Source organism: Pan troglodytes, chromosome 2 (assembly GCF_028858775.2).
Source record: "Pan troglodytes isolate AG18354 chromosome 2, NHGRI_mPanTro3-v2.0_pri, whole genome shotgun sequence".
NCBI lineage: Eukaryota > Metazoa > Chordata > Mammalia > Primates > Hominidae > Pan > Pan troglodytes.
Genome location: NC_086015.1, coordinates 143,497,610 through 143,525,362, shown reverse-complemented (window position 1 = coordinate 143,525,362; position 27,753 = coordinate 143,497,610). Strand labels below are relative to the sequence as shown.

The window sequence follows — 27,753 nt, the reverse complement described above, 5'->3', positions numbered from 1 at the left end:
GGCTAGAACCCCATGACCAGATCTCCCTTGGGTTGATATAAGGACAGGGTAGAAGGGGCCCTAGCAGGATGACTGGGGAACAAGCCGCCACGGTGAGAAATGTCAGTCCTGACAAAACTATGAGGCTTCGGTCCTAGAAGAATTTGATATATGTGTTTTTATGTGCTGAGTAGAGTGGGAAGGAGAGTGTAGAGCCCAGGCCTGAGAGATTGGAAGTTCAGGGCCAAGTGCTAAACCAGGATGCAGACATAAGGACATTAAGGCCCCACGGAATAGGGAAGGAGAAGCACGAAGGAAAGACTTAGTCACGGGGGAATAATTTCTGGTAGGGCACGTGGGGGTGACTCTTGTGGCTGTCTGGTTCTTTTAGCTGTGACCTGAAGCCCCTGCCTAGCTGTCTTGATCACTGAGGGACCCTGCTGTGCCCAGCAGGTCTGCTGGAATCCACAGGTCCTACCTTCTCTGGCCTGCCTGCATTGCCATCACCTATGCCCTGCTTGTGATAACACTTGCCCTCCATGATACTGTGATGTCATTGGTAAGACTAGCCCCACTCCTTCACTCCCAGAAGCCTCTGGGGTACCTGCCTCCTTTTCCTCTACAGACACCCAGTGTCCAGCCTGCAAAATCTGGCCCCACCTCTCACCAGCCTTACCTGGGACCATCTCCTGGGGAGGATCAGCAGGTAGGCCAGATATCTTCCTGTCACTTACATGCCCCAAGCATCTTGCCACCTCTGGTCCTTCACTGCTCTTCTGTCTACAAGTCCTACTTGGCCTTCCTCAGAGAAACCTTCCCTCGGATGCTAGGTAGGCCAGGACCCCGGTGACATGTTCCCAGGACCCTATACTTCTGCTTTGTCTCACTTGTCAAGATCATAATTTAAATAATTAGTTGTTTAATTATGTGCTTAATGTCTGACTCTCCTACCTGATTGTAAGTTCTATGAGAGTAGGGAACAGAGAAGACAGAGTCAAGCACTCAGCATGTTCTCAATAAATATTTGTTAAATAAACAAATGAATAAATAACTGATGAAACCATGGCTTAAAGATTACACAGCTAGTAAAATGTTGAATCAGGACTCAAATCACCTGTTCTGTGTAGCTTCAGGACAGTCCAGTCAGGAAATGATTCTTAATGGAGAATTTGCCCTTGGATTTCCATTAGAGCTGCGCTTAGGGAGGCAGCAGAATGGGGGAGGATGGCAAGGGATTCTAACATGTCAACAAATGGCAGTTTTCTCAGAATACTGGATGACTTAGCATAAAACTGGAGTGAAGATTGTGCTTCTGAAATGTTGAACATTGTTTAATAATTTGGCACTGTACGATGAGAGGTTTCTGTCAACACTGAACATGCAGACTCCAGCTGGCTGAGAAATGAGCAGGGGTGGTTTTGAAAAATTCACCAGTTCTCTCGGGGAAGGCCAACTAATCTGATTTTAATGCCTCACACAATGCTTCAGAATTGCAGTCAGTCACTTCAAAATGTGCTTGCTAGAATTAACTAGGTAGATGCTCCCAAAGGAGATGCAGACTCCTCCATAAACACCACACATTTATTTATCAGGACACAGGGTGAATTCCAGGAGGGACTGCAAAGGTTATATAACAATCGAAGCCATTTATGGAGAGCCTACTAAGTGGGTTTACCAATGCTACCTTCCTTGGTATTGAATGCCACCTTCTGAACTGGTGCCCCTTACACCTACACTGTGTTGAAGCAACTTGCCTGGACATCAACATCTAATGTGAAGTAGAGGTGGCCTGGGAAACTGAGGCCCTCTGGCCCTGAAGCCTGTACTCTTTCTCTGATTCCATTTTGCCTGGTTCCTAAGTGGATATTGCTACTGTCAGTGTTCCAGAATTGAAGGATCTGTAGCCTTCCATAGATGCCAAGAGCCAATTCTAAGGTGACTGGACAACTTAGTACACTTTCCCCTAAGGTTCAACGTTGAGTAAATGGAGGTGGGGTCTATCATGGGGTGGGGAGGAGGTGCTGTGGTTCATCCTTCACATTCATGAGCCAACTTCACATTATTGAGGCCTACGGTTGTGCCTGTAAGGATTATATCTACAGACCCTGTTAAAAGGATACTCTGAGAGATTTCTGAGGGAGCCTTCACCATACAACCCTAATTGTTAAATGTAAACATTTAAATGAAATGTATTGTTAATTGGTTTGGCATTGCTCTATTTTTAATATACCAGAAGCCTTAAAAAGCAGAAATGACTCAGACTCCTCTGCTCACATGAATGGTGGAAGAAAGCAGAATATTCACAAGCTAGGGTACAGACATTTTAGGGAAGCTGATTTCAAGAAGATACAGGGACTATTGAGAAAAGATAAAGAGGAAGAAACAACGAACCAATTGAAAAATTCACTCAATGAACATTTAGTGGGTACCCTCGATGTGCCACGTCCTGAAAAAGGCATAGTCCCATGGACGTGACTAAGTACCGCCTCCAAAGTCATTAAGATTTTTCAGCATTTACTACATGCCACATACTTTATGCTGAATCCTGAGAGGAATACTTAGAGGTTATTAGATCAAACTTTTTTTTGTTTGTGTAGAGTGAGGCAGTGAGACATGGACATGATAATTGACAGCAGCATAGTCAATGCCCTGCTCTGCCAAAGAGCTCAGAAAAGCACAGGGGCAGGAGTGCCCAGGAGGAAGGGCAAGGAGAGCAGGAGGAGGCTGGCAAGGTGTGTAGCAGGAAGCTAGACAGGGTTTGGAAATGTCCCACATGGTTTGGGAATCTGAGTTGTATTAGTTTGTTTTCATGCTGCTGATAAAGACACACCCAAGAGTGGGCAATTTACAAAAGAAAGAGGTTTAATGGGGTTACAGTTCCTTGTGGCTGGGGAAGCCTCATAATCATGGTGGAAGGCAAGGAGGAGCAAGTCATATCTTACATGGATGGCAGCAGGCAAAGAGAGAGAGCTTGTGCGGGAAATTCCTGGTTATAAAGCCATCAGATCTCATGAGACTTATTCACTATCATGAGAACAGCACTGGAAAGACCTACCCCCATAATTCAATTACCTCCCACCAGGTCCCTTCCACAACATGTGGGAATTCAAGATGAGATTTGGGTGAGGACACAGCCAAACCATGTCACTCATGTAGAAACAACAGAGAAGAAAAAAATAAATAATAATAATAAAATAATAATAATAATAATAAAAAGACAAAAATGGATCCCAGAACACTAGAACTCTGATGGGGTTGAAACAAACTGCCTTCGGTAAGTAGAAAACCACTTCAGTGACAGAGTCATGAATTTTCTGGAAAAGCCACATGATGTGGGTGCTGAAACTAGAGACTCAAAATAGTAATAGGGTTCTGTGTCCAGAACACACAGCGTGAACGACCAGGCAAAACTAGCTCTTTAAGTCCATGAAGAGTAGGACAAAGAGCAAGGCTGTGAAGCAGCTACTTGATGGCAGGCATTGTTCTTATTATATTCATTTCCTCTAATTCTCAAGTCCTGCAGATCAGGAGATCAGTCTGCCTTTGACTTCCACTTTACAAAGGTTCAACCTGGGCCTCAGAGTTTTAATAACTTACCCAAGACCACAGCATAGTGTAGCTGGGATCAGTTGGCAATAAAACCTGAGTTTTTTTTTTTCTAAACATGTTGCTGTCCTCTTAGAATTACGATGCTGTGGGAAGGAATTACATCTTCTAATGAAGGAGGTGATGGTGGGTGTTTATAACTAAGGGAAACAATAAGGAAAGACTCTTCATGGCATGTGATTCATCGGGTGGCAGACTATTGATGAGTGCCCTGTGTGCACAGAACTCCCAGCATTTTGTGTTTAACACAGTGGAAGCCCTGTGGGAATACAGGGGATACACAGAATGTGCAACTGTGAGTATATTTGACAAGGGCAATCTGGAAAACACTGGACCTTGAAGGATGTATAGGATCTGGATATGTGTAGAAAGGGAGATACATTTCTATGAGGGTGTAGGGGGCACAGTGAGAGTAACTGACTAGTGGTGGGGATGACTATAGTATCCATGGTCTGTTCTTAGAGTAAAGAGATGGAGATTTCAAAATGCCATTCCTTACCCGATTATAAAAGTAACACATGTTCACTGCAAAAATACTTGGAAAGACAGGGAAGAATAATGAAATAATTAAAAAGTTATCTATCAGTTTTTAGTGTCAGTCCTGCCAGGCTTCATTTTTTGCACTTTGAAAAAAAAAACTCATATTCATGATCAGACTGTACATACAATCCCGTGCCTCACTTTTTTTATTTAACAAAATATTGGGAGTATTTTGTCTCTTTAAAATATTTTTCAAGAGTCTAAATTTCCATGGCTGCACATTGCTCTATTAAGGGCCCCCCAAGTTCTTCTTTGTCCTGTAAATGTGTCATTCTGTGCTGGAAGGTAAGGACTATGGCTGTCCAGGATGGAAAGGTGAGCTCAACAAGGCATCCCTGGGTTCTCCTTGGTACCAAAGTCCCTGGTGAGCTTCTCATTTCTGCCTGAGCAGGTTCTGCTTCCTCTCATGATATGTCTGACCTTGCTGAGGTGATGTAAAGGGAAAAGAAGGAAGAGTTTGCTTTCCTTTTGGAGATAAGGGATTTGAAATGCCTTTACCCCCACTACACTATACACACAGCAACTTAAGGTGTTTCGAAGACACTATCTAGTGGGAATGGAGTTTAAAGGGACCTGTATTCAGTTTCTGAAAGTATTAAGAGATGTGATTTCTAATTTAGCTCCTTATTGGAAATGAGCATGAACAGGCTATTATATAATATATATTAGATAAATAATAATATACAAACGCAGCCCTTTCTGGCCCTGTCTTGTCTGGTGACAGCTTGAATCCACGTACAGGATCCTCAGCACGGAGTGGAGGCTACACAGTGATTAGTACTAAAGAGGGAACAGGAGGAAGAGAGAGAGTATCACCATAGAGAGAGAGAGAGAAAGAGAGACAGAGAGAGAGAGAGAGTGTGTGTGTGTGTGTGTGTGTGTGTGTGTGTGTGTCTGTGTGTGTGTGTGACAGCTATGTCCTCCAGGGAGAAGCAAACTATCATGCATAGCTCGCCTCTAATGCAACATTCAGGGCATTGGACAATCACTGTAGGTTATTTTACTTCGGACTTACAACAATAGGTAAGTAAAAAATAATTTCCTACCTGAGGAGAAGAGGTTGAGCATTTTACCCAAGATGACACACCTAGTAAGTGGTGGGGTTGGGGTGGGGACTCAAATCAGGCTGGACCCAAAGCCAGCTTGCTTTCCAGTACACACCACTAACCCTTCGTGCTGATTCAATGAGAAAAGACGCTTCCTCCCTGTCTCTGTTCCACTACAGCCCTGGAGAGTCATCTTCAAAATCCAAACAGGGTATTATGGATTAAACGCTTGTGTCCCCCACATTCATATGTTGAAGCCCTAGCTCCCAATATGAGGGTATTTGGAAGTGGGGTCTTTGGGAGTTAGTTAGGCTTAGATGAGATCATGAAGGTGGGGCCCTCATGGTGGGATTAGTGTCCTTATAAGAGGAGGAAGATAGATCAGAGCTTGCTCTCTGCCGTTATGAACATACAACAAGAAGATGGCCATCTGCAAACCAGGAAGAGAACCCTCACCAGGAGCTGAATCAGTTGGCATCTTGATGTTGGGCTTCCCAGCAGCTACAACTGTGAGAAATAAATTCCTATTGTTTAAACCACCTAGTCTATTTTATTTTGTTATGGCTGTCCAACTAAGACGCAAAGATTCAGAGCTCCACCATCAGCAGAAGACTTCACTTGTAACTGAACCCAGCATTTTAGATTATCAGTGATGGAAAAAGAAATATGGAGGAGTTTTAGGTTAGCCACAGTTATCGGAAAATTCAAAGAAATGAAGTTTCATGTAGTTATAGCCAGGAGCTATTTCATCTTCCTACTGCGAGTTTCAGAGATAACCACATAGCTCACACATAGTTTTTTCTGAGTATTACATATATTGTCTCATTTAATCCATACCACCACCCAAATGAGTAGGTTTTCTGGTTGCTATTTCAAAGACAGAGGAAAGGAGACCACAGAAAGAAGTAACTTGCTTAAAATCAGAGAAGTGGCACTTCTGTGGACTTCATTTTCCCCAGCATCCTAGATTTTTAAAGTGCCAAAGCTGCAGGCCCTCCCAGTGAATGTTGATCCCATGGAAGTCCAAAGTGAGATTCCTGGTCATGGCTGATCTCCTCATGCATCTGGCCAGAGCAAGTTGATGCCTCTTAGGATACAGGAGCACTGCCTACATCCTCTAGAGCCCCTGTGTTACTGGAGCCAGGTCACAATAACAGGGTCAAGTTGGGACACCGAATGATCCCTTCAGGCACAGATTCGTTCTGGAACATTTTACAGACATCTCTAGAAGCCACCATAATCTCCTTTTCCCCAAGTGACCTTCAGTTGGATATATTTTAAATTTTGGAAGTAAAATAATTTTGTAAACTGTAGAGACCTCTGTGTTTGAAGGACGTTATTGTAATTATGCTTGGAAAAAAAACTGGAATGATTATTTAGATATTATTTCTCTTCTACAAGCACAAAACAGTGAGAGAAGCTAAATGACCTGTCAAGATTCACAAACTTGGGCAGACGCAGAGCTGGGACTAGAGTCTGACCTTTCCTTTGGATTCAAGTTAAAGAAATGCTAACTGAGCATCTACTGTGCATTCCAGCATTGTGCCAGGCACACAGGAGAAAAAGACGATGCATGTCCCTGAATGAGAGAGACCACATCTTGGCCTCCTCTGGTTCCTCAAGCCTTGTGGTATATGCTTGGCACAAAATAAGCACTTAAGAAATATCTGCTGAATGAATCAAATGGCTGAACTCAAAGATGTTCATGCTCTTGTTTCATCTTGTGAACAGTTAGAACCTAAACTGAGATCTGAATTCATCCCGGAATGCCTTAGGTTTTCCTGTCAGCATTTCCCCTTTATTCATATGCATCCCCAACAAGATTGTGTTCTCTTCAAGGGCAGGGACCTTGATCTTGCTCTTGCCTGCTATGCTGTGTGCATCGCGGGGCTGGACAGAGATGGAGAACTCAGCAATGGCGGAGGGATCACAGTCCTGCCCCATCTCCGGGGCTGACACACTTTTAGCTCACACTAGAATGTCAGTCGTCATTTGGAAATCTGAGCCCACCTGACTCCACACTGGGCCCACATCATCCCTTCCTACAAGCCACCTTTCTCTGTCTCCAACCCTCCCACCTGGCCTAGCAAAGTGGAGCATTCTTCTGTCTGTTCTATACACTTGCCTCACTCCTACAGCTGGAGAGTAGGCCGCTGTGGGGGCATCTTTTCCACATCTCCAACCATTCCAACCTTGGATGAGAGTTTTGCACATGGCAGGTACTCAATAAATTTGTGTTAAACACAGAAAACATTTTAGCCACACGTGTTTTGCTTGTTTTCAGCCAACGTTTACTAGCCTTTGAGAGTAAATGCTTTGAAGACCATATTTTTCAAAGAGCTCCTATGCAAACCTAGAATTAATAAGCATCTGAATTACAAATCTCACCATGTAGAACAAATTGGATTTCTTTTCATTAATAGCAAAGAAGCAGAAAACAAGCCCAATCCCAAGGGAACCAAATGAACACAGTTATTTACCATTTTCTCTCTCATTCTTTTTTTCTGTCCATAAACCCAACTTTATTCAACTATGTAGTTCATAAATATGGTCCCTGTATGTCAGCACAGTTAACAAGTGGTCTCCAGCATTACAGCCCTTTTGACAGCTCACCTGGCCTTGCAATAATAAACTCACAGTTCTGGTTCTGGAATTCTTTTTGTTTTTCTAAATGGAAAAACAACCACCACAAGAAACAAAAACTAGCAAAACCCAACCAAGCCTCAAATGATCACAATGTTCCAAATATTAAGACAAGGGTCTAGTGGCTTTTTAATCAACTAAATGTCAATGTTGTTCTACATAACAGCATAGAAGCCACATTAGTAACAAAAAACAAAGTCCAATCCATGCACAGAATATTTTATATCTGCCTTCTTAAAAATATATTTGCTTTAAACAGAGGCCTGAGGTTTTTGCACCATTCTGTGTACCCTAATAGCAAAGACTCTTTTCCAAAAAAAAAAAAAATACTATAATGGTTTGAGGAAATTCTACCTCTGTCCTGAGATTGCTGTGACATTTCCCATTTGCTTGACATGTAGCTAGCTGGGCAGGAGGTAGGGATGGGCAGTTGCTGCTTGACAGTCACACAGCCTCCAGGAGGAGTACCTGGTCTCCCTGCCTACACAGCAGAAGTCTGAAGCCTGGCAAGTTAGCCAACTGTAAGTCCTTGAGCTTCTTTTCTCTAAAATAGAAATTCTCAAAGTATAGTCCAGGGAATCCTGGGGTTCCCTGTGACCCTTTTGGGGCAAGAATCCATGAACTCAAAACTATTTTCAAAATTATAGGAAGATGTTATTTGCTGTTTTCACTTGTTTTTGCTTATCGATGAACAGTGGAGTTTTATAAAAGCTACATGAAATATAATCTCGCCACAGAGCAAATGTAAAAGCAGAAATAAGAATCCTGCTGTCTTCTGTGAAGGTAGACATTAAAGAGAGTTGCAATCAAGTAAAGTAAGGCCACTCTTCTCACTGGATTCACCTTGTTTTAGAAAATATGTTTTTTTCATAAAAGATGTAATTTATGTTACCACGTAATAGATTTGTTATTAATTATTAAAAATACATTAAGTAAATACTTTTAAAATATCAGCTTTAACTTCTAATACGGTTAAGTATTGATAGCTATAACACTGTGATGGTTAAGTATATGTTTCAAGCTGACAAGGGGTGCCCAGACTAAACATTATTTCTGGGTATATCTGTGGGATGTTTCTGGATAGCATTAGTGGATTCACCAAAGTAGACTGTCCTCCCCAGTGTGGATGGGCATCATTCAATCTTTTGAGGGCTTGAATAGAGCAAAAGGGCAGAGAAAGGAGGAAATTGCCCTTTTGCTTCCTGCCTTCCTGCTTGAGCTGGGACATAGGTCTTCTCCTACCTTTGGACTGGGATTTACACCATCAGCACCTCTGGTCTGCAGGCCTTTGGACTTGGATTGCAATTATACCCTGGCTTTCTTGGGTCTCCAGTTTGCAGACAGCAGATAATGGGACTTCTCAGCCTCCATAATTGTGTAAGTCAGTTCTTCATAGTAAATCTCTTTATGTATGCATATATATATATCGCCTACTGGTACTGCTTCTCTAGAGAACCCTGACTAATCCAGATCTACTACAAATAAGTTCTTTGTGGCCCTCAGTAATAATTTTTAAGAGTGTAAAGATATCTTGAGTTGAAAGAGTATGAAAGCCACTGTCCTAGGACATTACTCAGCCTTTCATGGGCCCACCTAGCTCCTACTTATTATTCTTCAGATCTACGTTCAAGGCACATCTGGGAACCTACCTCAGAGCCCCTGACCCCAAAAGAACCCTGTGCTGGGCTCTGTAATAGCACCAACTATCTAGTAATATATTTATAGATTTTCCTTGTATTTCCCAATGCCAACTCTCTGAGGCAGGGCTGGGTGGTTTTCATTCCTGAATTCTCAATGCCAAAGAAAGGGCTTGGCACCCAAAAAGAATTTAGTACATGCTGAAGGAAGAAAGGCAAGACAGAAGGAAGCAAGACAGGTAGGAGAACAGACCCTGTAGGAATTTTGGTTGAAGGGCATTAATCAGCATCAAAGAACCAGCAAGACCTGTAAAATTCCCAATCACAGTGATTCGCTGAGGGCCTAATCTCTGCCCAGCCCTGCATCAGGAAGTTGATTCTTATGCATTATTATGCATAAAATCCCTTGAGTTATTTATTAAACTGCAGATTTTGGCATCCTATTCCCAGAGATAATTAAAGAGCAAATCCTATACAGGTGGAGATTGGGAGAGAGACTGCATTCTGGGCAATAGCTCCCAGTGAGGGAGCCAAGAGCTGTAGCTTCTGAGCAACAAGGGGGAAACATTTTCAGCTTGTTCACAATTCGGAAGTTATTCTTTTCATCGAAAGGCAAGGCTGTACACAAAACCATCATCACATGTGGCATTCTCCCAACCATTCAATAAAAACACTAGCATTACAGAAGAGGAAAAAGAAAACCCTCACTGAGAGCTCCAACGTGCAAGTCTGTGTAACTCACACCAAGTTCTAGAAGTGTACATGTCCATGCAAACTAAATTAGGAAGAAACTTGCTAGTGTGATAGAATATAGCCAAAGAAGAAACCATATTTATTACGAACTTTGGGCAATGGTCTATGGAGGCTAAGATGTCTCTGAAAATCACTTTTCAATCTTATACAAGCAGCATCCTTCATGATGCAGAGCAAAGTGGGATGTAAGTCAATAGCCAAAGATAGGTGACCGACACAAAGACACAGTAGGAGAAGACAATTAAGGGTTTCTAGACAGGATGAGGACTGATACACACTCCTCTACACCTGGCTGAAGGCTCTGCTACTTCCCTGACAAGCAAGGACTGCAGTTAACACGAATGAAACGTTACGGTTGGATTTAAATATGACTTATCTCTATGAATATGCATGTAGATACGTACAGTATATGCATGTTATGATTAAGAACACTGGTTTACTAAATTGAACAGAACTGACTATATATACTGGAGCTTCAATAATAAATGAACCTTAAAATATCTTTTTTGGCTAAGGATTCCTATAGGTTTGGTTAAGGACAAGGGCTGGGAACCAGGGGTGCCCACATAATCACTTAAATTAAGATCTGATGAGTGAATGGCTGTCCAGGGTTACAGCCCCTTCCTCCCTAGACAGGGTCTGTTCCCATTCATTTGGGCCACACACTATAATAATTGAAAGTTGTGTCCTGGAGTAGTTTGGAAGGGCTTCCTGCAGGAGGGAGCACTTGACACTGGGCTGTTAGGAGCCAGTAGCACTTAGCTGAGTGGAGGGGAAAGTGAGCACTGGAGAGCCGAGGTGACAGTGAGGCACGGAGACCAAGGTACAGGGGGAAGAGGGTCAGGGACCATGCTCCCCACAGGTCCACCACTGGGTGAGGCACTATTCAGAGTCTCTTCATTTGCAGCTGCAGCCCATTCCCAGATCTCAGATTCCCAAGTCCCCTAGCTTTTATTCAGGTTGAAGGGCCTTCCTTGCCTCTTCAAGGTGGGTTTCTACCCTCATGCCTCTTCACTCCAATTTTGTAGTTTATTTGCATTTCTTTTTACACCATGCATTCTGTTCTCATTCTTGTATGTTAATTACCCCCACTGCATCCACAGTTGCTGCCCCACTGGACAATGGGCTTTTGGAGGAAGTTTATTGCCTTTTGCCTGACGAAAGCTTTGCTTTGTGAATGAATGAAAAACTGAATGAGTCTTCTTGTGTGATCCTGGGCAAGTTACCTCCCCTCCTGGGCTTCACAGCTTCCCCAATGTTCCTGGGGGACAAACCCTGCTCAGGCTGCCAGACATACTACAAGCAGCTTCCCTATGTGTCCTCAACATTTTTTATCATAGACAACTGCAGCTATGTGTTTCAGTGTTTATCTTTTTCTCTAGATGGTGAGCACTTTGCAAGTTTATAGGCCAACATAAATTATGATTATTGTCATCATTACTATTGTTATTTCCTTCCGGTCTAATGGACACTATATTCTAGGTGTGTTTTAAGGACTTTACATAGATTATGGCCTTAAATATTTACATTAGTAAATGAACTATTACATGTATTTTATAAATAAACTATATTAGGCCCATTTTACAGATAAGGAAACTGAGGTTTACACATATTAAGTGATTTGGCCAAAATCACACAGCTTGTATACAGCCAGAAATTGTGTGCAAGCCTGTCTAAATCAGAGCCAGGGCTTAAAATCACTATGTATTTAGTTTATTTTTTATTTTACAATATCCCACCTCTATAGCACAATGCCTAGCACATAGCAGAAGCTTAGTAAATTGTTGATTTGAGTGAATGAATTATGATCCCTAACTTACCATAGCTTGCCTAGTAATTTTTTGACTTTACAATTGTATAAAAGCAGTACACATTTAATACATTCAACTTATGATGGGGTTACATCAGATGACAATATTGTAAGTGGTAAATGTATTTTCTACTTTCAATGGGTTTATCAGGATGAAACCCCATGGTAAGCTGAGAACCACCTGTATTAGTTTGAGCCATCATGATGGAAGTTGGAAGCCCACGTATCGCCCACATAGGCTAAGGAAAATGTCATTTGTGTAGAGTCACATAGCTTCCCTGAGCCTTGGTTTCCTAATTTGTTCACTGGTCACAATGCTGTATGCTGAGGGTCAGCAGACCACATGCAGCCCACAGGTCGAATCCAGCCCGATACCCATTTTTATATGGCCTGTGAGCTAAGAATGGCATTTTTAACTCCTAATTTAGAAAAGGACTCTAGACTTTCAGCAGACTGGTTACTCTATTTTACCTCTTGGCCTGCAAAGCCCAAAACATTTACCTGGCCCTTTTCAGAAAAAAAACATTTGCCAATTCCTGCTGTCTGTAGTGACTAATTCACCAGCTCATTGTGAGAATCAAGTAAATGTTATTGGTGGAAATTTAGTGAAAAGGAAGATGCAGTAACAAAGGCATTTACGTTAATAAGTATTAATATTAGTTACAATTTTGGTGCCAGAGATGGCCATTTTTCCCAAAATCCTTTGCCCCTGTTCCCAAGCAGTGGGCATGAGATTCTATGTCCTCCAGCACCCAGAGTGGCTGTGTGATATCTGTGCAAAATTGCCTTTCAGAGTTGATGTGGAGAGCAGTTCAAGGACGGAGGCTGACTGAATAAACACCAAACTGGCTTAAAATACTTGGCAAACAAACACAACAAATTGAGTCCAGATGTTTCTTAGTCAAAAAAAGTAGCCAGAAGTTAATCATTCTGACTAATGTCCAAAGAGCTCCTCACAGTGGAAGAGCTGGAGGGTCTGAATTTCACCTGAAGGAAGCTGGGCACACTGTGGAATAGCTCCTGAAGTTCAGCACTCCTCTGTCTGTCTGACCATCCACCCATCCACCCAGCACAGTGGTGCAGAGGCTGCCTGTAGGGTGGGCCTGGCCACTCCTGCTGGCTTAGCCCCAGCTCGTTCTTGTTTATCCTCCTGGAGCTCAGGTTCTCAATCTGTAAATTAACCTGCTCTTCCTTTCCTGTCTACCTAACAGGGAGGTTATGAGGAACTAACAGAAAAATGAATGTGACAATATAGCCTTTGCTATGATTAGAAATAGTAAATCCCAGCCCTAAAGGGACAGATGGTCGGAGCCAGAAACCTTAAAAACCTCTGTAGAGAAAACGAACTTAGACAAATACATCTAACAAATACTTGCGTTGTATATAATGAACAAAGAGGCAGAATCATTAATTTATAAAGAATTCTTACAAATCAGTAAGAAAATGATGAGCATCCCAATTAAAATAGGAGAAAGTGTGAATTAGGCAATCCATGAAAAATATAACAAGTAAGCTGAGACTGTTTGAAAAGTTGCTCTGCCTTACTAGTAATCAAAGAAATATGAAATCGAAATGACAATGGCGTATCATTTTGTGTTAGGGCAATACAGATAAAGTGTGATGATGTGTGATGTGAGCAGAAGTGTGAGGAAATTTTGAGAATTCAAATTAGCTCAAATTTCCCAGAGAGCCATTTACCAGTATCTATCAACATTTTAGATCTATATAGCACATCTCAATCAACTTTCCAACAGGATAGTTTTCAGGGAATTGACATAGTGATTCTAAAGACCATCTTCAAGAATAAATATGTGACGACATCTAAACAACTTCAGAACAGAAAGAGCAATGAGGAAGGTGGCTCCCCCTTCTAGATTCTAAGATAGTTAAAGCTATGAAGTTGCGGGTGATAGATGCAAGAAAAGACACATTGGTCAGGAGAAGAGCATGAAGAGTTCATAAATAAATCCAGATATAAAGGCCATATTGTAAATCAGAGCAGGAGGGGTTTGAGAGGGCCATTCAACATATAAGAATTGGATTATAATAACATTTCAGTTAAAATAGCCTCAATTCTTGAGTTAGTCTCAGTTATTTCTCAAAGGTCTTTTAGCTGCTTAAAACCAGAATTTAAACTATTACAGGCATAAAAAAGGCTCTAAAGAGTAATCTAAGGAGCTTATGAACCCTCCACTCACCTTAAGAAATAGGACTTTACTGATACATTTGAAGATTCCTTTGTCCCTCATTTCTGATCATATGACTCCTCCTTCTCCAGTACCTCCAAAGGCAATGGTCGTCCTGAGTTTGGTGTTTATTATTTCTGAGCATTTATACTTATAATGTATTTGTACTTATCTCTAAGTGATATATGTTGTTTTACATATTTGCGTATTTTAAATAACTGGCATCATACTTTAAAAATAAAAAAAAATTGGGGCAGTTGTGTAATACTTCAGGGAAAAAATAAAGCTAGAACTTTATATCACTTTAAACCAAAATAAATTTCAGATGGATCAAAACTTTAAAGGTAAATAACACAAGTCCATAAATACTCAACAAAAATGTGAGCAAATATTTTTATAATTTTGAGGTAAGAAAGGCAGAAGCCTTTCTGTAAAGGAAAAACTATGACAAACAGATTGAAAGGTGCATTTTAAAACCAAGGGAAATAGTTTATGTGGTGGATAAAAGGCTGAAATACCCACTATACAAGCTGATTTCAAAGCCATAAGGAAAAGTTCAATATTTCCACAAAGAAATGGGTAAAGAAAATATGTAATTTACAGAAAAAATATGAACAGCCAATAAACATATGAAAATATGGTCATGTGATCATACTCGCTTATAATAAAATGAATATAAAAAAGCAAGATATGGCTTTTTCCTAGAAAATTGGCAAAACAACTTGTATAAAACCAGGTATTTCTAGAAAATTTTACAGAGGGAAGGAAGGTATTATGGACCAAACGTCTGTGACCCCAATACCCCAAATTTGTATGTTGAAACCTTAACCCCCAATGTGACAGCATTTAGGAGGTGGGGCCTTCTGGAGGTAATTAGGTCATAAGGACAAAACCGTTGTGAATGGAATTTGTGCCCTTTTAGAAGAAACCCAAGTGAGCTCTACCACCCCCTTCTCCCCATGAAAGAATACAAGCAGTCAGCAGTCCGCAACATGGAAGAGTGCCATCATCAGGACCCAACCATGGTGGCACTCTGACCTTGGACTTCCAGCCTCCAGAGCTGTGAGAAATGAATTTCTGTTGTGTATAATTCACCCAGTCTATGGTACTTTGTTATAGCAGCCTCACCTGAATAAGACAGAAAGAGAGAGGGGAAGAGAAAGAAAATGAGTGTTCATTGATGGCAGGGGTTTGATACACTCACACACTGTGGGCAGGGAGGGAAATTGATCTCCTAGGCTCATGGAGTTTCTGTTTCCCACAGGCAAAAAAAAAAAAAAAAAAAAGACATTGGGGAGACCATATAACTTGCCTTGTCCAATGAAATGGAAGCAGAGGAAGCAGAAGCCTTTAGGAGCTGGGGAACAATTTGTCACCCTTCATGATGATGGTGATCAGTGATGTTCTTAATGGTGGAGGTGACATCTGCCTGGGGCCTCCAGTGAAAAAGACTTGGAGCAAAAGTCAGTGTAGGCATGTAGCATGAGTAAGAAATAAACCTTTTGTTATTTTAATTCATGGATAAATAAACCTTTGTATTTTAATCTACTGAGATTAACAGTTTAGCCCATGACTGTTACAATTTCTAAACTTTGTAATTACCCTGTTAGGTTAGATTATTTCCCCTATTTGCCAGCTTGACAAGCTGAGGTTCGCAGAAGCTAGGTGACTTCATAGTCACATCACATGAATGAACAAATCAAGACTTTTGATTTTATAGAAACCATACTCCATTTGCTATAACATGCTGTAACCCAAGATTTGTATGTTAAAAGGTATCTTAGAGATCCCTCAGTCCAATTGCCCCTTTGGAAGATGAGTAAATGGAGGCCCAGAGTCAGTGCTTTCCATGGGGCACAGAGTAAATCTGGGTTTCCTTTCAGTCTTATATTCTTCCCATGGTTTGCATCTCAGTCTTTGATTCTGAAAACTCTAGAGCCTTCACAAAACTTAGGAAAGGTGGAAGGAGGATGGAATAGAGAGAACATAGTGTAGACAAAGGAAAGGGTGAATTTGGCTCTCAGCCAGAAAACAGCCAGTCAGGGACTGGCTCAAGACATCAGAGGTGCCCATCAATGCTTGGACCCAACAAGCCCAGAATCAAATTGTCAGGGTGCCTCAGCATCACTCCTCCTGAGGTTCCTCTCACGTAGTAAATGGTATCAACATCTTCTTCATCTCTCAGGATAACATCCCTGGGACTCTCTCAACTCATCCTTTCCCTCATCCACTCCATTATCTAAGTTCTAGGTACCCTCCTGCCTAAATATATCTTAATTTCATCCTTTCCACTGCTTACTTAGGCCATCATGATCATCATGGGACATTCCTCTCAGCTCAGCCCAAGCACCTATTCTCTGACATATCCAATGTTAAGCTTTGTGATACATGTATGTGGAAGACAGGCCCCTGTCACTGACTAGCTTGTCCATGACCTACCCATGAGGAAGGGGAAGAGCTTTGTAGCTGTGAAGATAATTCACAGCCTTGCCTGGATAGGAAGTAGGAATGACCAGTGTGCTCAAGGTAGGCCTACTAAGGAAAGTGCCATCTGCCCCTCCGTGCTGCCCACTGAGTGCTCTCCTCTCCTCTGTCACTTTACATCCCTCAGTCTACACTAAGAGTTCACCTGCTTATCAACCCAATGAACCACCTTCAATACCTCTTTCAAATCCACTTCTCCCAAGAATCCCTAATTATTTGATCACCCTGAAGATTCAGCTTGTACAAATGGGCTGGGAATGCTGTTGTTAAAGAGGGAAGACAAATCAACCTTGATTCCAGTCCTCTTTGCTAGGCTTCTCCATCAATGTGCCATTCTGGTTCTGAGGTCTAATAGTGTTTATCTCACGTCTACTCTAAGTCCGTAGGGACAGTTTACTAACTGCCTGGGCAGCAGGCCAGGGTGACTCAAGGCAAACCACCAACCAGAGACTCAGCCTCATTGTCTTCATAAATGACAACTCTCTTACAGTCTTCCAAAGTGGAAAACTGTGGTTTATTTAGTCATTAACTATTTGGAAAGTTCCTTGTTATTTTTAAAGCACAGACACACACATTATCTTGCGTAGTTCTCCCAGCAGCCCTGTGACAGCTATATTGCTATGCTCACCCTCATTTGGCAAATGATAAAATTGAGCCTGAGAGAGGTTAAGTAACTTACTTAATGTCATTTGATTAATAAAGGTTGCAAGGTGAATTTACATCCAAGTTTTCTGACTGTGCAACTTGCATGATTCTCTTCTCTATGCAGTAGTTCTAACAGGCCTGAAGTGCTGGGGTAACTAGAGATTAATGTTGCAGCTTATGGGTAAAGGTATCAATTTGTTAATTCTTGGACAAAGATTTGCTGAGGAATGAGTCCATCACTATGTGAATCACTCAGGACACAGTAATGCTCAAGGCAGATAATGTTCCTGCACATTGGGGGCTCTATTTTAGCAGGGAAGAAGAAAAAAAACAAATATTGACAACATAGTTAACTGGGTGAATCAGAGAAGGCCTAATTGAGGAGGAGATATTTTGGGCAGGATATTCGTAACAGGAAGGAAGCGGCTGACAGCCATGGGAAGAATGAGGCAACAGCTCCCAGGAGGAGGAGCAGCACATGCAAGGATCCAGCCTGTTGGAGGAATGGAGAGAGGTGAGAGGGTTTGGGTGTCCTGAGCAAGGAAAGGGGTGGCAAGAGGAGTGCTTGGGAGGCAAGCCTTAGATAGGTCATGGGGGTTTTATAGGCCATGGAGAGAGGCATTGTTTTTACTGTAAAGACATTGAAAAGTCTTTGAATTGAATTGAGGAGGGGAGAAAGATGATCTAGATTTTGCTTTAGAAAGATCCTCCAGCTTTGAGTGGAGAATACATTGAGAAAGTGTGAGGTGGACTAGGGAGACCAGTTAGGAGGCTCATGTGGTCCTCCAGGTGGGATGGAGATGGAGAGGACACACCAGTTTGAGACAGGTTTTCAAGCGGCAGCTGGTGAGACTTGTACTGTGGTGTTAATGGGCAGAGGAATCAAGGCTGATTCTGAGTTGGAGTGGTTGGAAGCTCATCTTTCAGACACAGATGACTGAGGGACAATCATTTGAGGTGTGAGGAGGCGGCAAAGTTCTCCTTTTGGCATTGGATTAAAGTGCTTGAGATGGTGGAGTGGAGATGCCAAGCAGACAGGGGAATATGCAGGACTGGAGTTCATGAGAGATCTCGTCTGGAGATGGGGGAAGTTGCCAGCATATGGATGGGCCAGAGGATAATTTTGGAGGAAGGGGCAGAAACAATGAATAAAAGACTCCATTATTTGGCTGTCTGGTGGAAGAAAAGGAGGCAGCAAAGACAACTGAGAAGGAAGTTCAAGAGACAATGGAATCACAGAATGCAGGAGAGAAAGGTGTTTCAAAGGGGAGGGGCAGTCGGCATTGCTGAGTGATGGGAGAGGTCCAGCAGAAAGTTGGGGGGGTGGAGGGGAAGCACTTATCTGATTTAGCATCAGGTCATTTACTGGTGACCTTGACAAAGGCAGTTTCAGATACACATTAGGAAGGGAGGACAGCCTGGAGGGGAGAGAGAGTAATAAAGTGAGGAGGCGGGGCCATGAGTACACAAGGCATTAGAGAGTAATAAGCACTAACATATAGTGAAAGCTCATCTGGGGCCAGGCTCTTTCTATATGTTTTACATGAATTCATGGATCCATGTCCACTTTTTAATAACCACATGGGACAACTATTAATATTAGCCCCCTTTTAAAGAAAATAATACTCTGGTGTTCAGAGAGATGAGTAATGTTTTGCTGAGAAGGATGGTAGGGATTTTTGGATGTAATTGAAGGTGATGTGAAGAAAAGACAGGGATTTAAATTTTATGTTGTTGTTTTTAATATCAGGTAGTTGGCCCTGTTTGTATGCTGATGAAGATGATCTGGGAGAGAGGGGTGTGAAATGAGGGCATCATTGCAGATCAGGTGAAAAATTAGCCCTGAAAGGCATGAGGACATTGCTTCCACTAAAGGAAGGATGGTAAAGGAGCTGTTGTCTGGTAGCTTCTATTTTCACAAAGCATGGTGTTGGGTCATCAGATAGAGGAGTAGCAGCTAAAGGTGGCTTGAGGACCAAGGAGGAAGTGTGAATCAGGATACTTAGGCTTAGACATTGAATTATCCATTCTATGCTCCAAAGCTAGCGGTCAACCAGGACTCTGGAGGATCGCAACCAGTGAAAAGCCTTTCCTTGTCAGTCGCTTGTAGGTTGTATTGTAATTGGTGCATTTGTGTGTGATTTGCCCCATAGACTGAACTTCTCAGAAGACAAGAGAGTGTTCCCTTCCCCCTACCTCCTCCTTTTCCTCATTTGTAGAGGTCTCTCCTCCTGTCCCTCAATCCCACCCCAAAGGGCACCCCATCTAAGAGGCATGCATTGGTCTTCCAAAGTCCACGTCAATGAACCCCTTCCTAATGCTCGGGTATATTGTGGGCTCCTCCTACTATGTTAATGCCCCAGAGGATGGAAAGATCCCTGGAGGCAGAGCTCTGTCCTCTTAGTCACCTTTTAAACTCCCTGTATTTCCAGTTCCTCAGCCCCTCACCCCAGGGCTCAGTGCTGTGCCTGACTCAGGGAAACTATTCACTAAACTAACTGTGAGATGAACTTGATCACATTCCAAAACAGGCTCAAACACTTCATCAAAATGGGTGTTCTGAGACAACTCCAGAATCCGTCATCTTAAAAATACAGAAAGATAATGACAATCTTTTCTGATGCCTATTAGCAAAATCAGAGCACTAAAGGGACTTTTGATCCTTATTTCTCTACCTTTTACATAAAGTCTAGTTTTAAAAGCCTTAAAAATGGCTGCTCAGCATCTAGTAGGCTGATCAAAGAGACTTCTGAGACCCTTTTACATGCCACATAAGCCCTGTTTCTTATCTGAAAACAGAATTTCACCTGACTCAATATGAAAATTTGTCTTCATTTAACATACATGAGAATCCTTATAAAATTTTATATTTTGGGTTTTTAAACCTTGTCTGATATTTAGGAAACATATCTCTGAGATTATTGGCAGGGCTATATTTTTATTTCATGATCAAGTTGGCAGAAATGTGATTTTAGAAAGACAGCAATTACTGAACTCTGAGCCCTCATACAGATGTATCTTTTTGTGTGTGCATGCACTCATTTATTTCTTCATTCATTCAACAAACATTAAGTCACCCATTGCCTGTTAACGATGAAAAGAAGTGAAGGTTTGTTAAAGTGTTTGGCCTTGATTCTGGAGGCAATGAGAAGCCATGAAAGGGTCAGAGACCCAGTTAATGCTGTGCCACAGATGGGATTGTGATATGGAATTAGGCTATGGTCCTGTTCCTGCTCTTTTGTCTTCAGTTTTTGACCAATTTCAAAGGGACATTAACTAGGTACCAAAAAGAAAGGCTCCAAATTTTAAAAATACAACTCAGTGGATTTTTTGCAGGGAATACAGCTCCTCCCCCCAACCCCCTGCCAAAACAAAAAACAAAAAAAAAACAAAACACAAAACCATGAAATTGGGCTTGGATCCAGGCTGGCTGGGTTTGAATCCCAGCACCTCCACTTTTTAGCTGTGTGACCTTGGACAAGTAACAGAACCTCTGCCTCAGTTTCCTCTATATAATAGGAGTAATAACACAGCTTATCTCATAGAATTCTGATGATTAAAGGATTAGATACAGGTAAAGCCCTTGGAACCATGCCTGGCACACAGTAAGCAGTCACATTAGCTACACTGGGGCTACTTTACTCTGTGTGAATAACATGTATCATACTCAAGGAGCAGCCAGTGAAGATTCCAGAAGATTTCAACACAGCATAATCAATGCAGCAACAGAGCAGCAGCAGCTGACCCAGGTGAAGAGGAAAAGGGCACGGGGGATCAGGGAGGCGAGTGTCTGGGGAGGCTGCCCAGAAGAGGCAACTGGGAGGTAGGTATGAAGGGTGAGTAAAGAGTCCAGCTCCCTCAGGGGACTGTGGAGAATGCCACAGGCTGCTATAAATCAGTTGGATTTTCTCCACTTAAAGATTAATTCATTAGTTCCCCAGCCTGGCTCACAGTCATTTTTATTTAAATCCCTCAGAAATTGTTAATGGAACATTCCATAGCCATGATGACAGTATCATAAGAGATAATTAGTCAGTGGTGTTGGTGGGAAGCAGGAGATGCTAACTGGGCATAGTGAGAAGAAGGAAAATCAAAACAATTGATCAGCATTTGCTCAAGCCAATATACAAACCGCAGAAATGATGTCTTGGACTTGGGAATCTGAATTCTGCTAAAATACTGAGGGAAGAAAAGTGTCTCAATTAGCTGCATTTTTTCTCAGGCAGCACTGCTGAAGACTCTTTCTAAAACACCTAGGAAATGGTGTTTAGTGATTGCAATAGAATCCTCTTGGAACAGCTGGATATCTGAGAGGATCCCAGGGCATCAGTGTGAAAGGAATGTCTGGGAGGGGAGATGGCAGCACACTCATCCCGGCATATAACCCAGAGCGGACACTTATTCTCTTCATGTCTTTCTTCCGTCTGTCTGTTCTTCTTTCCTTCCACTTTTTTTCCCACCCTACTTTCTTTCATAAATTTTTTACTTATATTTTTGATATATAAAACATGTTAATAATCAGACATTCAAACATAACAATAGGTATACATGTGGAAGGTCAGTTGTCCACACCCATTTCTGACCCCCCCGTTTCCTGTTCTGCTGAGGCTGCTTTAGAAATGAAGGCCATGTGTCATCTATCAAGAAGGAAATCATTTGGCATCAGTTGGTTGAGTTAAAAATGTTGAGCTAAAGTTATCCTGATAAGCATATGGTAGAATCCTTTCCCAACCCAAACCCATTTTGAAAGATGAGCAACTTAGTCTTCTGAGATTTTGAAGTGTTATTTGGCTCATCAGTTTATCTCTCTCTCCTTCTGAGGACTGGGGCATGCTTTCAGATAGAGCACTGATTTTTGAGAGACACAAAATAAATGGCTCAATGATTTGGGGATCGGATAGACCTATGTTAGAATGCTGGCTCTGCCCATCACTCAGCAGCTGTGTGACCCTGGGTAAGTCACTGAATATCTCTGAGCCTCTGTTCAGAATTTGTAAAATGGCAATTCAATACCTACATCACTAGGCTGTTTGAGAGAATTATGTGAATTTACATATACCGAGTATTCCATTTTCATTAGGAAAAAAAACTATGTTTTTTTCTCAACTTCCCTATTCTTATGGTATTCCATTACATTAACTGGCCAACCTTTAAAATGTGCAGAAGAAACTGCACATATTTAAAGTATACATTTTTGACCAGTTTTGGCAAGTGTATATACAGTGAAATCACCACCACAATCAAGATAACAAGAATTCTTCTTTCCCCCAAAAGCTTCCTCCTGTCCCTGTACAATCCACCCTTCCATGTACTCCAATGCCCAAACACTGATCTGCTGCTTTCTGTCTTGAGAGATAAGTTTGCATTTTCTAGAATTTCATATAAATGGAATCATATGGGATGTGCACTTTTTTTTTGGCCTGGCTTCTTTCACTCAGCATAATGATTTTGAGATTCATCCGTGTTGTATCAGTAATTTACTGCTTTGTATTGCTGATTCACATTTTCATACCTGGATTTTTTCAAGTTATTCAGGCACCCCTTAAGAAATCAGACAACATCCGCCGGGCGCGGTGGCTCACGCCTGTAATCCCAGCACTGTGGGAGGCCGAGGCGGGCGGATCACGAGGTCAGGAGATCGAGACCATCCTGGCTAACACAGTGAAACCCCGTCTCTACTAAAAATACAAAAAATTAGCCGGGCGAGGTAGCGGGCGTCTGTAGTCCCAGCTACTCGGGAGGCTGAGGCAGGAGAATGGCGTGAACCCCGGGGGGCGGAGCCTGCAGTGAGCCGAGATCGCGCCACTGCACTCCAGCCTGGGCGACAGGGAGACTCCGTCTCAAAAAAAAAAAAAAAAAAAAAAAAAAAAAAAAAAGAAATCAGATAACATCCTTAAAATTCAGGAAGCTAGATAGATCTTATTGTTTCTAATCCTCAGAAACCTTTGCCACTATTATATTCTACTTTGATGCATGATGCTGACCCTTGAGCTGGGCTCTTAAAGCCCTTCATTATCTGCTCTGTGGATTGAGCCAACCTGTTTCCCCTCTCCTGACCAGCCTGATTCCTCACTTCAGCCTGTCACCTAGACTTTCCAGGACTTCCAGCTTCTGTGCTTCTGTTCATGTTCTGAAACATCATCGCTTACCTCCCACTCCTACAAAGCCCACCTATCCCTCTGGTCCACTGCCTACACTACCTCCTCCAGGACCCCACTACTCCTCCTTCTCCTATCCAGGGCTGTCTTCCCAGAATATATGTCTCACAACACAGCATGTGAAGTGGAGCAGCCTCCTCCTTTCTTCAGGGACAAGCCTCTGACTGCCAGCTCCCTGCCACACTCTGAGCTGAGTACCAGGAATGAGAGAGATGAGAAACATGGTCCCTGCCCTGAAGGTGCTTATACTCCAAGGCTGAGGAGGGAGGCAGAGTGGCATACATCATATCTATGGTAGACACTGAATAGAGGGCGGCAAAAGAATATACATATATAACTGTCTGTCTGCCACATGAGAGTTGAAAATGGGCATCATCAAACCATTCTTTCTCCCTAATTTGTCAGGGACATCACTGGAGTGGGGAGCAAGTTTTATGCACCTCCTGTCTGCCGCCTCCCTACCAAACATCTACACAGGACTGAACAGAAAGGATGATCGATAAACACTTAACTGATTTGTGAAGGAGAAATAGTCCAAAGAGTTTCCCCAGATCTCCTTGAAAACACCACACCTATCAATGACGGAAAACCACAGCCAGGTATGAATAAAAGGCTCAGCACACAACTCTGATCCATGGTCTATTCCACAGGCTATTGGGGTGGCCTCCATTTGAATCAGGACCTGGACAGAGAGGTTGCTTCCTTTACCGGGGGCAGTTGTGGACCACAGCTGCTCAGAAATTGGGGATAAAGTCAAAGCTCTTGCTCCAGGGGCCATCTGGACCCTCTGCTATTAGTGAAGTAGCTCATCTTAGAGCCTAACGCTAAAGTTTCACAGTTATTACAACACCCCTGCATTGTCACAAACACCCTGGAGGCCAGCAGGGCTGTGCCTGAACTTTCCATTTCGAAAAGTGCTAAGCCCCAGGTCATGGTATTGGATGACTCTTGCCCTCCAACTAGAGTGTTCTACTTGTAACCGTTTGTCCAGGATTGTTCCAGTTTTGACACCAAGAGCCTCACGTCCTGGAAACCCCTCGAGTCCTGGGCAAATCAGGGTGATTCATTATTCTAGTTCCAATTTATATCCTCTGGCCCACCCTTTATTTTAGCCCAGAAATTCTGGAGATATGGTCACCTGACCAGCAGCATTGGCATCAAGAGAACTTGTTAGAAATGCAAATATTCAGGCTCCACCACAGACCCAATGAATTAGAAACCCTAGGGAGGGCAATTGGCAATCTGTGTTTAACAAGCCTTCTGGGAGATCCCAGTGCTGGCTCATATTTCAAAACCACTGTTCTAGTGACACCTGTTGCTGCCAGCTTTACACAGGAGTATCCCATCAGCTCCTGCTTCTGCTGCACCCCAGAACTCCCACTTTGCAACTGCTTCTCTAATGCAGCACTGGAGGGTGTCTGTAGGATCAACCTGTACCCATGCAAGCCGACCTGAAGCATGAGGGCATAACACTCCCTTAAGCAACAGGAGCTGGTGCCAGTAGATAATTGATACCCTCTTCCAACTCCCCAATAGACAACTTGAAAGCCCAGTCTACACATGAGCTGTCTGTTTCAGTGGTCCATATGGGTATATATGAGTATTTAAATAATTAAAATTAATATAATAAAGGACCCACATTTCAAGTACCTACTAGTCACATGTAGCTAGTAGACAGAATATTGAACAGCACAGAGAACATTCCCAACATTGCAGAAAGTTCTATTGGACAGAATTGTTCCACATGGCTCCTCCAAAAAGCCCAGGGAAACCGAGCTCCACTTGCCCACAGCAATGACCACCTCCAGGATGCCCTTTTGTATTGGCTTTTCCTCTTTCCCTGTTTTACTCTACTCAGTCACCCAATCCTATCTCTTGCAATAAACCTGCATGCAAGCCTTTGTCTCAGGCTAGGTTTTCTTGGAGTAGGGGTGAGAGGTGGGGGTTGGCAGGCTAGGTCAGGGAGCTATCAGGAAGGGCTAGAGAAAGACAAAGCCCCTACTGACTCCTAGCCTCTGACACTGGTCTTAACTCTGTCCACCTCCCTGGTCTGTAGTGTCAGAACAAGCAGATGGGACATGCAGAGGTTTCTGCCAACCCAGCAAATGCAGGCTTTTGACAGAGGGAGTCTTCACATAGACAAATGTAACTTGAAGATTAACAGGGAACAAAGCCTTTGGAAGGAGCTGTTTCACTCAGAGGTTTGCACTGACTTTGAGAGAGGATTTGTGCTGCTGGAGCTTTTCTTTCCTCAGAAAATAGGCACCTGAGGCTGGGCACATCCTGATGGAGTGGCTCTTGAGCTAGGAAATCCACAATGCAACCCAGGCCTGATTCAAGGACTTGATCTCTGCAACCCCCTGCGGTTTGTGAATAATGTGATTTTCTTAGGAAAAAAAGTCACTCTTACATTTTCTTTGGGACTCCATGAACATTATATATGTGGAACACCTCTACAATTGGCTGTTTTACCTTAAAGACTGGTTAAGGGTGATGGTGTTTTGACATCTTTTCAATTCAGTTCAATTTAACAAGCAATTATGGCAGTCCCAGCACAGTGCTTTTTAGTCCAGAAATAAATTAGAAACCCAATTTGTTCTTTTATTTTTTAAAAAAAATAATAGAATTTAGATTTTAAAATATAGGAAATGCTTATTTTGATAAAATCCTACCTGGATTTCACATGTCATTGCTGTATCTTTGGAATAAAGGTTTATTTCAACAGTGAGTATCTTGCTGCCTTCTCTTAAAATAAAAACTGTTCTTTTGGATGACAATTTTATTTGATCAATAATTGCATCAATTCTTGCCAAAAGCACATACTAGATGCTCAAGGTGAAATTTACCAGCTTCCAATTTTTAATTAGCCTGTTCCTCCTTTACAGTTGGAGCTTCTAACAGAGAATTAGAGCGAAGTAACTCACTGAAGAAAGGCAAGTCATGCAGAAAATGCCAATATCAATTTCCTAAACAAGTCATAACTTAAATGCCACACACCCAGTTCCTGGCCCCAAGCTTTAAAGGGGAGAAGCAATCAAAGAAACTGATTGAGCAGAGAACATTATCAATTAATGAGAGAAGGGGAAAAAAGAGTGCATTAAATAAATTGGAAAAACAAATTCCAACTGAGGCTTGATATTTTCAGTCTGAGGAGGAAAGGCTTTCTGTTTGGACTCATTCATCTTTCTCTGTAACTGAACACTACTTAGGAAATAATAGCCAAGACCCTGAGACCTGGGAAGAAGAATATGCCCTAGAGGCAAGAGGGGGAGTCCAGGGTACCAGTGTGGCTCTGCCACCATCTGGGTGACCTTGTGCCCATCCCCTAACCCCTCATGAAGTCCATATTCCCCCTCCATAAAGCAAGGGTAATGCAATCAGCTTTACTGACCCCACAGGCTCAGTTTACAGGATAAAAGGGAAGCATGAATCACCTGTTCTGGTCCATATATTCTGGTGCACAAACGTGATTGCACATGTGCACTAGTGTGTGCAGGCATGTGTACAACCTGAAAAAGTATGACTTTGGCCCTCAGAAAGATGAAGGTACATATGGAAATAATAAATACCAAATTTCATCTGATTAATACCTATGGAAAATTTGGTTAAAGGGGCACATAGGGCTTCACCTGAACTAGTGATGCTTTATTTACTAAGCTGAGTAACAGGAAAACAAAGTTTGCCATATTAGTCTCTAGAACCTTGTATATTATAAAGTATTTCTTTTTATTATTTTTTTAAAAGAGAAATTCCAAAGGGATAAATTTCTGCTTACAATAGGAAAATAGGAACTCTGAACAACATGATTTAGGGATTGTACCTCATTCCCAGCTCCACTGAGCAGCCCCTGGATATCATTGGTGAGATACAACAGCTCAATTTTAGTTGATAACGCCATCCTGAGGACCCACTTTTCCTCTGGAAACAGCAGTTGAAGGTTGAAGGGATCTTTTGCGATGGAAAAGTCCCTCGCTCAGCTTAGCCAGAATGGGTTGCAAGTGGGAAAAGTCCAGATACTCTCATAACTTTTAAAGTAATACACATACTGTACAACAGCACAGTGAGAGAAATCTGAGTCATTTTTGAATTGAGACCTAGTTTCAAAACTCAGTTTCTCTGGCCACCAGCTCTGGCACCTTTGGCAAATCACCAGGCCACTCTATAAGTTGGTTTTCTTGGTGTACACAGGATAATAGTACCCTCCAAGAAGATCACACATGATGTGACAAATATGGGAGGAATCCTTGGACCAAAGAAAGAAAGTCA

At 42.3% G+C, this 27,753-nt stretch overlaps 1 protein-coding gene and 1 long non-coding RNA gene across 2 annotated transcripts in view; one reads left to right on the top strand and one right to left on the bottom strand.

Moving 5' to 3' along the window:
* CLSTN2 (calsyntenin 2) overlaps window positions 1-27,753 on the bottom strand; it is a 639,289-nt gene that overhangs the window by 264,158 nt on the left and 347,378 nt on the right. The window lies entirely within an intron of this gene.
* LOC134809603 (uncharacterized) lies at window positions 383-26,577 on the top strand. Its single transcript, XR_010155806.1, has 4 exons — window positions 383-685; window positions 21,002-21,152; window positions 23,893-24,086; window positions 26,373-26,577. It is a non-coding gene; the product is annotated as an uncharacterized LOC134809603 (long non-coding RNA).